Below are 18,446 nucleotides of genomic sequence, written 5' to 3' on the forward strand. Positions count from 1 at the left end.
TTGAGCACTGTACTGAAATTGAAAAACAGAATGGTTGTATGGGTATGAAACAGTTGAGTGTATCAGTTGTTTATTCTTGTGATCATGTGGCTCAGACTGGAAGCTGGGGCCACTGCCACTGCCTAGCGCAACAAGAATATCATACCACATGTTACTAGCCCAGGAAAAGACCACAATTTAAATTTTAAAGTGTGGTTTCTACTGAATGCATATCACTTTCACATCATCATGAAGTTGAAATATCCTATGTCAAACCATTTTAATGTATGGACCATCTGTATGTATGTCTGCTGAACAAGTAAAATATGTATTTTTCAGTTCCCTTTTGAGAGAACTACTTGAATTTTTGTGTTTGTTTGTCTGTTTGTTTGTTACTGCTTTTTATTTTACCCAAGGACTTGACCTGACTCCAACCTAATTTTTCAGGTACATATTTCCCCTTCTTTCCCTCCTCATGTTTCTCCCATGTTTGCACATGCTGTGCTACATTCACTATTACTTCTCCAATTATATCATGTTCTTTACACCTAAAGACAACAGCATATGCCACTGCATCTCCATCCTCACATTTCTCTTTCTATGGTAACAGCCTAGCAATCTTATTAAGCACAATTCAAGTGTGAGATCTTCTACAAATCCTTCCAAAGTTTGCCCGCTTACTTATTCCCTCCTTTATGCTGTCCTGAACTTTATCTGTTATGGCTATTTTCCTTTTATACTATAATCATTTGTTCATTTCTGAAATCCACCCAATGGCAGAACTCACTGTTCTCTGTATGAAGTCTAATGTCAAATAAAGTTAAACAGTAGGCAGTAACTAATTACTTATTTAACATTTTGAAATAATAGTAAAATATAGTCTAAGTACTTGATTTAATACAGGGATATAAGAGAACTTGAATTTATGTATTATTTCATTGACTAAATAACACATCAAAAAGTTATGGATAAAATATCAGCTAATATTAAATGTACAGAAATGTAATGGAAGATAAAAGAAAGATAAATATACTCAAGAGGTCATTTGTGGGGTGCCTGGGTGGCTCAGTTGGTTGGGTGTCCAACTTCGGCTCAGGTCATGATCTCACAGCTCCTGGGTTCAAGCCCTGCGCTGGGCTCTGTGCTGACAGCTCGGAGCCTGGAGCCTGCTTCGGATTCTGTGTCTCCCTCTCTCTCTGCCCCTCCCCTGCTCACACTCTGTCTCTCTCTCTCTCTCTCAAAAATAAATAAACATTAAAAAAGAAGTCATTTGGTCTAGGTAAGGCAAAAATCCTATCAGTGTATACTTATTCTGTAATGAGCAACTGCTGAAAAAAATATCTGTCAATTGTATAAACACTTCTTAAGGAATACTGAGAATTTCACTCTATCAAAAGCAATAATCTTATTTTAAATATTTCCTTTCAAAGAAATCCCCTTGAAATTGCTAGCAAATAATAATTGTACTTTTATTTTTTATGTGATTACCTAACATCTATTTGTATGTAATACAGGTGAGTTGCCTGGTACAGTCCCACAGCCTGAGCTGGATGAGGACAGTGGCTCTGCTCAAGGGCCACCCAGCAAAGGTTTCAACAACCCAACAGAGTTCAGAAAGGAATCCCTGCTTGTTCTGCCCAGCAGGATGTTTGGGGCCTGATGGAATAAGTAAAAGGTCAACATGAAAGGGAGGCCCAGTTCAGGTAGTCAGAACCCAGTAGAATCAAAAGGACACCCATATATGGAATGACTCAGCTCAGACTGTCAGAGAAAGAGGGAAAGACAGAGAGAGAAAGAGATAACTTGGGGTATTTTATGCTTATATCCCTAAACACTACCAGAGTGATAGGCTAGACTTGTAACACACTCATAGATGTTTCTCAATACATTGAAATCATAGGTAGATTCAAATATTTTTTAATTTTTATTTATCTGAGGGAGAGAGACAGAAAAAGAGAGAGGGAGAGAGACTGTCAGTAGGGGAGGGACAGAGTGAAAGGGAGACACAGAATCTAAAGCAGGCTCCAGGCTCTGAGCTGTCAGCATAGAACCTAACACGGGCTCGAACTCACAAACCAGAGATCATGACCTAAGCCGAAGTGGGATGCTTAACTGACTGAGCCACACAGGCACCCTGAAATCACAGGTAAATTCAAACTAACTGAAACTAGAGTCTAGCAAGAAAAAAAAAAAAAAAAGATCAAAATCTGACTCTGTCAAAATGATACACCTATCATCCTAGCTAATTCACAGGTGGTCTTTTGGAATTAGCATATTTGCTAACTTGTAAATAATTTTAAATAATTATTATAAATATATTGATAGATTAAATAAACTTCCCATTTTATAGACAAAGAAATTGGATTAGGATGTTTAAGAAATTGCTTAAGATTGGGGTGCCTGGGTGGCTCAGTTGGTTAAAAGTCCTACTCTTGATTTCAGCTCAGGTCATGATCTCATGGTTCATGGGATAGAGCCATGCATTGCATTGCAGGGGATAGTCAGCATGAAGCCTGCTTGGGATTCTCTTTTTCTCCCTCTCTCTCTACCATCCCCCTGGTTATGTGCGTGTTCACACACTATCTCTCTCAAAATAAATAAATAAACATTAAAAAAAAAGAAATTGCCTAAGATCACTAAGCTTATATAGACATCCCAAAAAATTGTAATTCTTTTTATTTAATTTAAATTCAGGTTATTTAACATATAGTGTAGTATTGGCTTCAGGGGTAGAATTTAGTGATTTATCATTTACACATAACAGTCATATGTAACACTCATCCCAAGAAGTGTCCGCCTTAATGTCCATCACCCATTTAGCCCATCCGCCCCACCTCCCTCCCAGCAACCCTCAGTTTGTTCTCTGTATTTAAGAGTCTCTCATGGTTTGCCTACCTCTCTGTTTTTATCTTATTTTTGCTTCCCTTCCTTTATGTTCATCTCTTTTGTTTCTTTTTTTTTTTTTTTTAACGTTTATTCATCGAGAGACAGAGTGAGACAGAGCAAGAGCATGGAAGGGGCAGAGAGAGGAGGAGACACAGAATCTGAAGCAGGCTCCAGGCTCTGAGCTGTCAACACAGAGCCTGACACAGGGCTTGAACTCACAAACCACAATATCATGACCCGAGGAGAAGTCGGACGCCCAACCGACCAAGCCACCCTGGGCCCCATTATCTGTTTTGTTTCTTAAATTACACGTATGAGTGTAATCATATGATATTTGTATTTCTCTGCCTGACTTACTTTGCTTAGCATAATACACACCAGTTGCATCCATTTCACAAATGTCAAGATATCATTCTTTCTGATCACCAAGTAATATTCCATTGTATATACATACCATTTTCTTTTTACCCATTCATCAGTCAATGGATATTTGGGCTCTTTCAATAATTTAGCTATTGTTGATAGTGCTGCTATAAACACTGGGGTGTATGTGCCCCTTTGAATCAGCATTTCTGTATACTTTGGATAATTTACTCTAGATCCCATGTGTACTATTCTTTCACCTTTACCACAGTTCTGACCAATAACAGGAAAACATAACCAAAATTGTATAGATAATTGCCCTAAATTACCCTAGAAAACATCATCCACACCTAGTACTCAATTTACATCTCTTTGCAAAAGATTTCGCAACATATATATAGCTTTAGACCTAATTTTTTGCCTAGATTTCACAAATCTGTCTTCTCCTGTAAGTCTAACCATCAATGCACAGCCAACCAGTCAACCGAATTACATCCCATCCCTATCTTTGTGAAGTCATCATCCTTACGCTACTCGTGTCATCCAATCAACGACTGCATCAGAGTTCTTTACTTACACCAATGGACCAATCATCTTTGATGACTGTTTATTCATATCTGAGAAATCAAATCCAGCCCTACAACCTGGTAATTCCCATATTCATCCTATCTTCTCCATACCATTGCTTTCTGGATCCAAGCCATCACAATTTTATTGACTCTTGTGACAACTTCATGATAAAGAGCAAATAAGTTTTGCACACTGACTTCACATTTAGTCATCTAGTCCAGAAAGGACATACAAATGTTACAAATACTGACGAGTGTACATTTTTAAGTTCTTTGTATATTATGGCTTATACAATAAGATATGTCATATATTTCAGCATTTCTCACCATTTTAGTGGGTTTGGGATACTGTATATTTTATAATATAAATATATCATGTATTTTGTTTCTAAATGCTTATAGCTTCATTTATACCCTTGGATCTAAGCATCTAGGTGTCAGGGGAAAGCACAATAAAAAAGGGAAGGGTGCTTGTAGTTGCACTGAAACATCCTGCAGCTTCTTTGATTTTACGAAATTAATGTCAGCACTCGAAGACCAACAACAAACTGCTAAACTCTCTGATATTTTTGCAGACTAGCATCCCTCTACCCCATCAGTATATATTTGTGCAGGCCTTCTCCATTTGTACATAGACATTCACATCACACACATCTATCTGCATCCACAAATATTTCCACACATGTAAAACACAGTTATACTTTGTAGAATATGCAATTACTCCCATTAAATTTAGCAATGCTGAAAAGAGGTTGTACTGGTTTCCTAATACTACCATAACAAAATAGCAGATTGGATTGCCTGAACAACAGAAATTGACTTTCTCATAGTTCTGGAGGATAGACCAAGATTAAAGTGTTGGCAGATTTGATTTCTTCTGAAGCCTCTCCCTGGCTTGCAGATAGCCATTTTCTTGCTAGGTCTTTTCCCCTGCGTGTGAGAAAACCTCGAGTACCCATGTGTGTCTAAATTTCTTAAATTTTTTCTTATAATGACATAAGTCCAATTGTATGAGGGCCCACACTGATAGCCTCATTTTAACTTAATCACACTTTAAAGGCCTTATCTCCAAATGTAAATACATTCTGAAGTACTGGTGGGTTAGAGCTTCAACATAAGTTTTGCAGGGACACAATTCAGCCTAAAATAAAGGTTAATAATAAATTATCTAAAAAGTCTACTATAGTTATTACATTTGTATATTACATGCACATAATTTTGAATACTAACAATACACTAGCTTAATGTTTAAAGCTATACTTATACTCTATAACCCAAAATAAAATTGAAGTTTGTCATCAAAAGTCTATTTATGTAAGATTTCAGATATGCTTATGTAAGATATGTCTATATTACCTTAGAGTTTCAGCAGTCAGTCAAGGAGGGAACTTAGGAAATCTTTAAAATGAGTGTCTTCCCCTATTATCCCAGTTTTCTGGTGTGTATTGACCACATCAATACACCCCTTAGATTAATGTTATGATTTTCTATGGGGGATTAAAAAAGCACACAGAGGGTTCCTAATCAGCAATTTTTTCACAGCTGCTTTTACCTCTTTGTTCCGTAAACTATAAATGATAGGATTCAACACGGGGGTTAATCCAGCATATACCAAAGCCATAAATTTGTCTATTTCCTGTGAATCTACAGCGGAGGGCTTCAGGTACATGGAGAGAGCTGTCCCATAGAACAAAACCACCACAGTCAGGTGGGCTGCGCATGTTGAAAAGGCTTTGCTTCCACCATCCACTGAGCTGATTCTCAGGATGTTGGAGAGAATTAATGTGTAAGAGACACAAATGAGGAGCATCGGCATAGGAAGAAGAGTATGCTGATCACCAGCATGATTAACTGCACCCTGGGAGTATCCACACAAACTAGTTTCAAGACAGCCAGAATTTCACAAGTGAAGTGATTGATGATGCTACTTCCACAGAGAGACAGCTGCAGCACAGATACTGTTTCCACCAGGGCGGTGAGGCAGCCTGTCATCCAGGAGCCAGCGGCAATCTGCACACAAGCCCTCTTGTTCATGATGATGGGGTATCTCAGAGGGTTGCAGATGGCCACATACCGGTCATACGCCATCGTGGACAGGAGCACACACTCAGTGGAGCCCATGGCAAGAGAAAAGTACATCTGAGTGGCACATCCTGAGAATGAGATGGTGTTTTTCCCTGAAACAAAGTTTGTCAGCATTGGAGTGAGAGCAGAAGAGGTGTACCAGATGTCTAAAAAGGAGAGGTTGCTGAGGAAGAAGTACATGGGTTTGTGTAGGTGGGAATCCAGGATGGTGATGGAGATCAGAATGATATTACCCAGCAGGGTGATCAGGTACATCAGCAAGCACAGCACAAATATGACGACCTCAACTTTGGGGTAAGGAGTAAACCCCAGGAAAATAAAATTGGAAATGACTGTCAAGTTTGCCTTGACCATTTTATGCCTCTTTGTTTATCTGTAGTAGTGAATAAAAATATACATTGTACATATATGAAAATTAAATTCTACCATCTTTCAAGGGGATTAGTTAGGGGTACTTTACAAGGATCATTATTCTGGCAATACCATGCTAATTATTCACTCATTCATTCATTTGTTGATTATACTACAAGTCACTGAAGATCTCTTTGAATTACCTAAAAAGCTACTCTTGGGCAGCTCAGAATAAAATATCACGCAGTCAAGTAAAGAAATAAATACAATTAACATCATATAAATACACCCTCGGGTACCATGAGAACACAGAGGGTAAGAATCTGAGCTCTGTGTTAGGAACACTGGTCAGTGAGACATTGTGACACTTAGTTTAATCAAAAAAGGCATTAGACCTGGGGCACATGGGTGGCTCAGTGGTTGAGCATCAAACCTGGATTTGGCTCAGGTCATGATCCCATGGTCAAGCCCCGCACAGGTTCAGTTCAAGCCCCATGTCAGGCTCCACACTGGCAGTGCGGAGACTGCTTGTTATTCTCTCTCATTCCCTCACTCTCTCATCTCTCATCTGCTCACATTCTCTCTCTCTCAAAATGAATAAACAAACTTTAGAAAAAATGCGTTATACCTAATTGAGTTAAGGACCACAGGAGGTTTGCTGGGAAAGAAAAAAAATTTGTAAAACGTTACAGGGAGAAAGGATTTAGTTGCATTTCATAAACCTGCTAATTATGTGTTGTAACACATGGATATGCGGTACACTATAAATAGAAGATAAACCTGTGTCCAATCACTATCGCACTACCTGATTTCCATTTCCAAGAAGGCATTTTTGAATATGGAATCACCCTGAGCCCACACTTTCTTAGAAACAAACTGATTTTCAAAGTTCAGGATTTTATAATGCAATTCTAATTACTTGTGATGTATCTCACAATTAGTCGCATATGGGAACATGTTTAAAAACCACTGTCCTATAAGTAGAGTTCAAATGCAATCAATCACACACACTCAAGCCTCACATCCTCATCATTGCCTACTTCTCCAACCTCATCTTCCAACACTCCAGCTCCAGACTCTGGTCTGAAACAACAACCAGCTTGTAATTTCTCATACTTATCATGCCATTTTATATTTTTACGTCTATAACCAACAGTTCATCTACATGCTGTTACCTTTCTCACCAACTCTAATCTTGTTTTTCATGAATATTTATCCAGTCATCAAAACTGTAGGCCACTGTCTCAAGTACAGCTTCATTCTTTATGTATACCCACATTACTCAAGTATATTACACTGAACAATAGCCATATGTGCACATCCCATTGGCTCCCACCCCTGGTACAACTGAGCTTCTCCAGATCTTGTTCCCCATAATACTAGCAAAGAATAACTTACATTCAAGATTTTTAATAACACACCACTCCCTTGAACATGGGCAATGTTTGGTACATATTCAAATAAGAACATTTTCGCTATTGGTCTCTGTGCCAACATAAAAGCCTAAGATTTCTCAACTGCTCATTTAGATCTGCACCCTTATCTGTAACATTAAAGAAACTAGTTCATTTAAGAAACAAAGACGATGAGCTCTTAGCTTTAAATATTTGACATAGAGTGAGGTGGGGAAGGCAATGACCATTTGTACTCTTAGGAGAGGTTGAGGTATTCCCCAATCATCTTCTGTAGGGTTTTAGACCACTGTCCTCTGAGTGTAAGAATTGGACTCTAAATCCAACCATGCTACTTACTGGTGTGCATAATCAGGCAAATCACTTGGCCTCTTTGAAATCAGTTTGTTTGGGGTTTTTTTTCGTAATCTATACAGGAAGATGACAACTCCTAGATTAATTTATTTTAAAATTCTTTTTCCACCACCCAATTCCATGGCCTCTCTAATATTTCAGAACATCACAAAACGTTTATGATTTCATCATCTCCCTGCTTTTCTTTCAGAGCTATACCTGCCTATGCTAACCCAGTGCTGGTTCACACTGGCTCAGATAAAAAACTTAGTACTTCTTCATAATCTATTAAAATTTCAACCTCCAATCCATAGGTGAATAGGAAACACCTGACTGATTATTTCCAGAAAGGTGACTGTTAAAGGTTTCTGCTCTTTAAAGTTCATTTGGGTCAGTACACACCATGCTTCTACTGAGGGCTTCTCTAGTGGTCTTTCCCCACTCAGCACCCAGTTTTCCTACTCTAGCTCTTGCTCTTCTTGCTTTCTCTTCTTTCTTCACTACTGTCTGGTCTTTTCTTATAAACAAAATAATGATGTCTTTTTCTCATGCAGATTGGGTCCCTATTCTTTCCCTTATCCTTCCTTTACAATGCTTGTAAGAGTCTCACCTATCCTAAGTCATTTTATTGAGATACTTTCCCTAAAATGACTTTAGATGCCAGGGCTAAGACAACCAAATGTTTTCCAACAATCTCTTCCCTTTTCCTTCCCAAATGTCAGAGCCAGAACAAATCAGAGTTCTACCCCAACATTTGTATTTTAAAGTTGATGGATGCTTGAAGGAGTTTAATGACTTGTCTGAGATAAATGAGAAAATCAAAAGCAAATCGAAAACTTCCGTCCCACATTTTGGGCTCATTTCAACTCAATATTTTCCTTATCAACAAGTACTTCTTTTAAAAGTAAATATCTGGTCTCCTATTCTGGTCTCCTGGCCTAGCTGAGACCCGTGAATCAGTTTTATAAATCGGAGGATACAGAAAGAGATGGATAAGGTCTGCTCTCATTTACCTCAGCACATGTGATCAGTATCTTCCTCTTTGACTAATGTATGCTTCACTATTTAAAGTTGATCTCCAGCATGGTCTTGCTTGTGAATCTTTGTGCAGTGCTCAGAAAAGTAAAAGAATCTGAATTTTGTAATTATGGTAATTCTCCATGAAAACTGTATTAGAGTGGGTTATGCAGAGGTATTTTTATTCAGAAATTGCAATGAAAAAGGATATGGATGCTCTTGGCTTGCAAAAAATCAAGCCAGATCTTTCCTCATTCACAAATTCTCAACATACAGAGCTTTTGGTAAAAATACAAAAATAACTGCCTAAGAAAAATAATGACAAAGATTTTTTTCTGCCAAAATCACCACCTATGCTCTGCTCTCTAAAACTTCCAAAGGGTAATCCCTGGCTCTAAGACTACTAAAGTCTCCTGTTGCTATTAGGGACTTTCCAACTCCCTTAACAATTTAATGCTGTGATTCTGGTACATAAAGAAGTTAAGAAACTTTCTAGTTCTCCAGGGTTTGATTCTCCAAGTTCCATGTACTAATTGGGAACCAAAAAATGAGGTGAAAAAAACTTTTAATTAATTCAAGTTATCTGGGCCCATAAAACACTTGATTGCTGAGCAGCCTTTGTGCAAGTAGAATTGTAGGAGACTATTTGCCTCCTTCATTCCTTCTGCAGATTGCCCTCGAATTACATAGCAAACACTGCAATTAAAAACTATAGAAATGCCTTCCTACAGGGCCTCTGAGCTTGTAAAGTAACTGAATTATTTTCAGAAATCTCTCCAAATATTTCAGTTATATGAGAAACAGAAGACAAAACATCCTTACTGAGCTTTTAAATGGCCACAGAGTAAAGGGAGAACATTGATCAATCAGATAACTGACTACTATCAAATGCCCCTTGAAGACCCTGAGTTTTTAGCACAATGATTGTGATTTTATAAAGATTATATAACAGTCTTTGAAGGAATAGTGCATTGGAATGAGTACCAGACGTAAAGAGTTGTGAATTAAACCTCAGCTCGACTATTGGTGAGCTAAGTGATCTTATACAATTGTGGTATATTAATTATATTAATGACCCCAATTCTTCACTCTTTCCTAGGCTTGCCTACTCTGATTTGGTCCTACACATGTGGCTTGATTTGATCACTGGAGCATTAAGAAATATAATGCAAGAACAGACTAGTAAAGCACTTTCACTTAGGTTAGTCCTCTCTTTTCCATCTCTGCTATTATCATGAAAATATGTCCAAGTTACCCAACTGGAGGATAAAATGCACATTAAGCAGAACTGAGGTGCCTCAGTTGCCAACAGCCAAGGCCACTTTACATGAGTCAGTCAATCCCCAACAAATGAGTGAGTCCACAATCAGCAAGCCAACTCACAGCTGATTTGAGATATAAAGATAATATAGTTGAGGTCACATGGATCCACGTGTCTCATAGACTTGAATAAATGTTTATTTTGGTGTACCACTGAGATTTTATGATTGTTTATTATGCTGTTTCATTGTAACAATGTAACACTGATGTAGCAATAAATGGTTTCATCGCCTATCCAACACTGACTCACCTGGTCTTTATCCCTCTTAAAAGAGTCATAATTTTATTCATTTGTCTCTCCTATTTTTATCCATAGGGAAAATATCCTGATGAGTTCAAGCTTCCTACCTTACTTTCTAGAACTTTTACATTTTTGCCTTTCATACTGAGATATACAATCCATCTGGAATTAATTTTTGTGTATGGTATCAGGCAAGGTCAAGATTTATTTTTTACTATGTGTACACTATTTGACTCAATATGATTTTATTGAAAGCTCTCTTCCCCACTACACTACAGTATCACTTTTGATATAAACTAATTGACCATATATGTTTGGATCTCTTTTTGGCCTCTTGTACTGTTCCATTAGTCTATTATTCTTATCCTTGCACAAATACTACATTGTCTTTTTAGCTATAGCTCTATATAATAAGATTTGATTTTGGCCCTCTAAATTATTTATTCTTTATGGGTGGGTTAGCTAGTGTTGGCATTTGTATATTTTGGTATCTGTGTATAAATTTTCACAATAATCTGCTGGAATTTTGATTGAGATAGCCTTGAACATATATTTCAATTTAGAGAGAATGACATCTTTATACTATTGAATCTTCTAATCCATTAATTTAGGTATTTTTAAATTTCTCTCAATAATGTTTTATTGATTTTTCTTATATAAATGTCTTGTCATATATTTTTATATTTTTGATGCTATTATAAATTTTGCTTTAAATGCTATTTTCGACTTTCTTGTTATTGGTATGTAATGATTTTTCTATGTTAAACTGATATTTAGCAATCTTGGTAAATTCACTTTTTTGCAATTTTTTAAAATTTTTAATTGAAGTATAGTTGACATTAATTCACTTTTTAAGTCCAATACTATAGATCATTTGAGTATCCTACATCATAGAGCATTATTCATAAATAGTGACAGATTTGTTTTCATTATTTGTATCATTTATCATTACTTTTAGTACTGGTTAAGAATTCTGGTACTTAGAGTAACATATTCAGGAGTTGAGACATATAAGGTAAAATGAGAGAATTTTATTTGAAAAATGTATTGGTGCCTGAAAATGGCTAAGGACTATTTAAAACTAGGTTTAGTTTCCTTAAAAATTAAGATTCCTCTTATAATACAAAGAAGCAGATTGTAGACGACACAAAATATTTCTAGTTCCAAAATACAATTACAAATATAAAGTCCATTTTCTTAGTACTGGGTGTAAATGAGCTCCCAGAAATCCTATAAAATGTATTTCTAATGATTTTAGTGAGACAAAACAGAAGAGAATAAAAATAAGTAAAAATATATTACTCTGATGTCTAATAAATGTAAAGCAAATTAACAAATTTCCAAGTAAATTGTGGAAAACAATTTAGGACACCCTAAACAGCATGGCATGATCTGCCCAGAGGTTGTTAATTAATCAATTCCAGATGGGTTGTGTATCTCAGTATGAAAGGTAAAAACATAAAGGTTCTAGAAAGTAAGGTAAGGAGGCTTGGACTACCAGGATATTTTGTTACTTTCTTTACAAGACAGAATGAAAACTGGTTTCAGATTTTTAAAACTCAGTTAAAATCATGAATTTATAATATTGTAATTACTAAAAGAATCTGATTTATTTGGAGTCTATCCAAATATGAAATGCTGATTATCCTTGTTCTATGTAGCTATATAATATTAAACTTTTTCATTCTAGTATAGTATTATTTTTATAACTTTTTTGTTCATCTCCACTTATAAGGCATTACATAATTTTTCTTCTCATCCAAGCTAGGACACTTGACAATGAAAGTGAACTATTACTAATTACACCAGGGAAACTCTGCTAAGTAGACTCATTCTGAGCAAATAACACATATGGTCACCATTCCAAGGTTGATTCTATTAGGGCCATCATGTTCCAAAGACACAAGATGTTTGACTAGAAAAACAAAAACCAAAACCAAAACAAAACAAACACAACAAACAAAACAAACAAAAACTGGCATTATGCGTTGTTTGTGCCCCAGCTGACAGCAACTACTTAAGTTTTGGTCTGAACCTGATGTCTTCCAAGGTCCAGAAGCAAGTACATGGAGTCATGCTTCTCTGGGACTAAGGATGATAACAAATGTAAGATATAATTCTTAAATGAGAAACAGTGAACCCTATTAACATAACAGGTGACCAGAGCCTAGGGGAGAGACGGATGATAAGGAATCTTTACGAAAGCTCATGGTGGAGGTTAGGAAGTGTGAGATCTGAAGTCTAATTAGGGTTATTCTTTTTTCCTTTTCTGCATTGTCATTCTTTTGTATCTTCCCCAAATCTTCAGTTAGTAAATAGAAGCCCGGAGCTAGCTATAGTTCAGGGAATGAAGGGAATGTAAATCCATGCATGGGATGACACAAACTGGATCAAAATGACATCAGCATTGATGACATTGAAGAACAGGCAGAAATGACTGGTCCTGAAGCCTAAATAGTGGTATGAAACAAGAGATCAGCCACAACCAGTAGTCTCTAAACACTTTCATTTAGTCACCCTTCAGTTATTCTGTCCCCCTCTGAATAGCACATCATTCTCTCCTAAGAAAGCCAACTAAAGTTTACAAATTGCTAGTCTATCTGCCCCCTAAGCATTTTCCAAAGAAGGGCCAATCTGCAATATGGTCATTCCACTTTCTGGGCAGCTGCACAATGACCAAGTCTAAATCCAACAAAGTCAGGAAACCATGAATCAGTGAAATGACTCTGGTGCTTTTTTAAAATCTTACTTTGTATAAACTGGGTTCTATCCAGCTTCTCACTGATCATGATGATGAAAGAAAGTAATGCAAAGGAGTGACAAACAGTATATATATATGAACAGTATATATATGATATACATATATGACTGTTCTGGAAAGAAATTCCCAAGAACTCCATCTTGGGAATAAATATGTTTGATGTAAATCAGGCTGTGAACCTGTTATACAAAACCTCTATTGTGGTTTGTCAGTCAAATCTTTCACTACCTCCTTGAGTATGCTGACAGCTCGTGGGTTTAGACAAATGTTGGCTCAGTATATCCTAACAGCTTTGCATATTGGAGAAATTTAAAACATTTTATCCCCCTTATAGTTTCAGAAAGTACACCAATACAAGAAGTCACTCAGGTCTTAGGTCTTTTTGTTGTTACTGTCGTTCGTTCGTTCGTTCGTTAGATAGATATAGGATCTTGGAAGGATCATGAACTTGTGGTTCTCTCAAATTTCTTGAAGGACATTCCCAGAAAATAATTATTTACTACTATTATTACTAAGAAAAATAAAAGATTCAAGGAGACAGAGATAGAAGTAGAATGACAATGGAATAAAGGAGGCCTTTCTTTTGTGATGTAGTATCCTATAAAATGTTCACTGCTGCCTCTTTCTGAACTATAAGGGGAAAATGAATCTCTATTTTACAATTAAAAGTAAACACAAGATTTTTAAAAAATTAAAAGGTTAAAAAAATAAAAATTTAAAATCTAAATAAAAATTAGCAATTAAATAATGTAGAATTTTAAGCAGTGTTTAAAAAGCTGAAGCAATCAAACAAGAGTAAAACCAAGTGGTTCCGGAAGATGGCAGCGTAGGAGGACGCTGGGCTCACCGCGCGTCCTGCTGATCACTTAGATTCTACCTACACCTGCCTAAAGAACCCAGAAAACCGCCAGAGGATTAGCAGAACGGAGTCTCCGGAGCCAAGCGCAGACGAGAGGCCCACGGAAGAGGGGCCCCTCCTGAAGTGGATCACCTAAGGAGAAGCGAGCTAAGCCTGCCCCTCCAGCCCCCGTGCACCTTGCCTACCCACCCCAGCTAATACGCCAGATCCCCAGCAACACAAGCCTGGCAGTGTGCAAGTAGCCCAGACGGGACACGCCACCCCACAGTGAATCCCGCCCCTAGGAGAGGGGAAGAGAAGGCACACACCAGTCTGACTGTGGCCCCAGCGGTGGGCTGGGGGCAGACATCAGGTCGGACTGCGGCCCTGCCCACCAACTCCAGTTATACACCACAGCACAGGGGAAGTGCCCTGCGGGTCCTCACCACTCCAGGGACTATCCAAAATGACCAAAAGGAAGAATTCCCCTCAGAAGAATCTCTAGGAAATAACAACAGCTAATGAACTGATCAAAAAGGATTTAAATAATATAACAGAAAGTGAATTTAGAATAATAGTCATAAAATTAATCGCTGGGCTTGAAAACAGTATACAGGACAGCAGAGAATCTCTTGCAACTGAGATCAAGGGACTAAGGAACAGTCACGAGGAGCTGAAAAACGCTTTAAACGAAATGCAAAACAAAATGGAAACCACGACGGCTCGGCTTGAAGAGGCAGAGGAGAGAATAGGTGAACTAGAAGATAAAGTTATGGAGAAAGAGGAAGCTGAAAGAAAGAGAGATAAAAAAATCCAGGAGTATGAGGGGAAAATTAGAGAACTAAGTGATACACTAAAAAAAAATAATATACGCATAATTGGTATCCCAGAGGAGGAAGAGAGAGGGAAAGGTGCTGAAGGGGTACTTGAAGAAATTATAGCTGAGAACTTCCCTGAATTGGGGAAGGAAAAAGGCATTGAAATCCAAGAGGCACAGAGAACTCCCTTCAGACGTAACTTGAATCGATCTTCTGCACGACATATCATAGTGAAACTGGCAAAATACAAGGATAAAGAGAAAATTCTGAAAACAGCAAGGGATAAACGTGCCCTCACATATAAAGGGAGACCTATAAGACTCGTGACTGATCTCTCCTTTGAAACTTGGCAGGCCAGAAAGGCTTGGCACAATATCTACAGTGTGCTAAACAGAAAAAATATGCAGCCGAGAATCCTTTATCCAGCAAGTCTGTCATTTAGAATAGAAAGAGAGATAAAGGTCTTCCCAAACAAACAAAAACTGAAGGAATTTGTCACCACGAAACCAGCCCTACAAGAAATCCTAAGGGGGATCCTGTGAGACAAAGTACCAGAGACATCACTACAAGCATAAAACACACAGACATCACAATGACTCTAAACCCATATCTTTCTATAATAACACTGAATGTAAATGGATTAAATGCGCCAACTAAAAGACATAGGGTATCAGAATGGATAAAAAAACAAGACCCATCTATTTGCTGTCTACAAGAGACTCATTTTAGATCTGAGGACACCTTTAGATTGAGAGTGAGGGGATGGAGAACTATTTATCATGCTCCTGGAAGCCAAAAGAAAGCTGGAGTAGCCATACTTATATCAGACAAACTAGACTTTAAATTAAAGGCTGTAACAAGAGATGAAGAAGGGCATTATATAATAATCACAGGGTCTATTCATCAGGAAGAGCTAACTATTATAAATGTCTATGCGCCAAATACCCGAGCCCCCAGATATATAAAACAATTACTCATAAACATAAGCAACCTTATTGATAAGAATGTGGTCATTGCAGGGGACTTTAACACCCCACTTACAGAAATGGATAGATCATCTAGACACACAGTCAATAAAGAAACAAGGGCCCTGAATGATACATTGGATCAGATGGACTTGACAGATATATTTAGAACTCTGCATCCCAAAGCAACAGAATATACTTTCTTCTCGAGTGCACATGGAACATTCTCCAAGATAGATCATATACTGGGTCACAAAACAGCCCTTCATAAGTTTACAAGAATTGAAATTATACCATGCATACTTTCAGACCACAATGCTATGAAGCTTGAAATCAACCACAGGAAAAAGTCTGGAAAACCTCCAAAAGCATGGAGGTTAAAGAACACCCTACTAACGAATGAGTGGGTCAACCAGGCAATTAGAGAAGAAATTAAAAAATATATGGAAACAAACGAAAATGAAAATACAACAATCCAAACGCTTTGGGATGCAGCAAAGGCAGTCCTGAGAGGAAAATACATTGCAATCCAGGCCTATCTCAAGAAACAAGAAAAATCCCAAATACAAAATCTAACAGCACACCTAAAGGAAATAGAAGCAGAACAGCAAAGGCAGCCTAAACCCAGCAGAAGAAGAGAAATAATAAAGATCAGAGCAGAAATAAACAATATAGAATCTAAAAAAACTGTAGAGCAGATCAACGAAACCAAGAGTTGGTTTTTTGAAAAAATAAACAAAATTGACAAACCTCTAGCCAGGCTTCTCAAAAAGAAAAGGGAGATGACCCAAATAGATAAAATCATGAATGAAAATGGAATTATTACAACCAATCCCTCAGAGATACAAACAATTATCAGGGAATACTATGAAAAATTATATGCCAACAAATTGGACAACCTGGAAGAAATGGACAAATTCCTAAACACCCACACTCTTCCAAAACTCAATCAGGAGGAAATAGAAAGCTTGAACAGACCCATAACCAGCGAAGAAATTGAATCGGTTATCAAAAATCTCCCAACAAATAAGAGTCCAGGACCAGATGGCTTCCCAGGGGAGTTCTACCAGACATTTAAAGCAGAGATAATACCTATCCTTCTCAAGCTATTCCAAGAAATAGAAAGGGAAGGAAAACTTCCAGACTCATTCTATGAAGCCAGTATTACTTTGATTCCTAAACCAGACAGAGACCCAGTAAAAAAAGAGAACTACAGGCCAATATCCCTGATGAATATGGATGCAAAAATTCTTAATAAGATACTAGCAAATCGAATTCAACAGCATATAAAAAGAATTATTCACCATGATCAAGTGGGATTCATTCCTGGGATGCAGGGCTGGTTCAACATTCGCAAATCAATCAACGTGATACATCACATTAACAAAAAAAAAGAGAAGAACCATATGATCCTGTCAATCGATGCAGAAAAGGCCTTTGACAAAATCCAGCACCCTTTCTTAATAAAAACCCTTGAGAAAGTCGGGATAGAAGGAACATACTTAAAGATCATAAAGGCCATTTATGAAAAGCCCACAGCTAACATCATCCTCAACGGGGAAAAACTGAGAGCTTTTTCCCTGAGATCAGGAACACGACAGGGATGCCCACTGTCACCGCTGTTGTTTAATATAGTGCTGGAAGTTCTAGCATCAGCAATCAGACAACAAAAGGAAATCAAAGGCATCAAAATTGGCAAAGATGAAGTCAAGCTTTCGCTTTTTGCAGATGACATGATATTATACATGGAAAATCCGATAGACTCCACCAAAAGTCTGCTAGAACTGATACATGAATTCAGCAAAGTTGCAGGATACAAAATCAATGTGCAGAAATCCGTTGCATTCTTATACACTAACAATGAAGCAACAGAAAGACAAATGAAGAAACTGATCCCATTCACAATTGCACCAAGAAGCATAAAATACCTAGGAATAAATCTAACCAAAGATGTAAAAGATCTGTATGCTGAAAACTATAGAAAGCTTATGCAGGTAATTGAAGAAGATATAAAGAAATGGAAAGACATTCCCTGCTCATGGATTGGAAGAATAAATATTGTCAAAATGTCAATACTACCCAAAGCTATCTACACATTCAATGCAATCCCAATCAAAATTGCACCAGCATTCTTCTCAAAACTAGAACAAGCAATCCTAAAATTCATATGGAACCACAAAAGGCCCCGAATAGCCCAAGTAATTTTGAAGAAGAAGACCAAAGCAGGAGGCATCACAATCCCAGACTTTAGCCTCTACTACAAAGCTGTCTTCATCAAGACAGCATGGTATTGGCATAAAAACAGACACATAGACCAATGGAATAGAATAGAAACCCCAGAACTAGACCCACAAACGTATGGCCAACTCATCTTTGACAAAGCAGGAAAGAACATCCAATGGAAAAAAGACAGTCTCTTTAACAAATGGTGCTGGGAGAACTGGACAGCAACATGCAGAAAGTTGAAACTAGACCACTTTCTCACACCATTCACAAAAATAAACTCAA

General features: G+C 37.4%; 1 protein-coding gene and 1 pseudogene across 1 annotated transcript in view; both read right to left on the reverse strand.

Moving 5' to 3' along the window:
* The window catches only part of LOC125926342 (olfactory receptor 13C9), a 229,643-nt gene that overhangs the window by 21,982 nt on the left and 189,215 nt on the right, over positions 1–18,446 (reverse strand). The window lies entirely within an intron of this gene.
* LOC125926327 (olfactory receptor 13F1-like) lies at positions 5,256–6,236 on the reverse strand (annotated as a pseudogene).

Source organism: Panthera uncia, chromosome D4 (genome assembly GCF_023721935.1).
Source record: "Panthera uncia isolate 11264 chromosome D4, Puncia_PCG_1.0, whole genome shotgun sequence".
Lineage (NCBI taxonomy): Eukaryota > Metazoa > Chordata > Mammalia > Carnivora > Felidae > Panthera > Panthera uncia.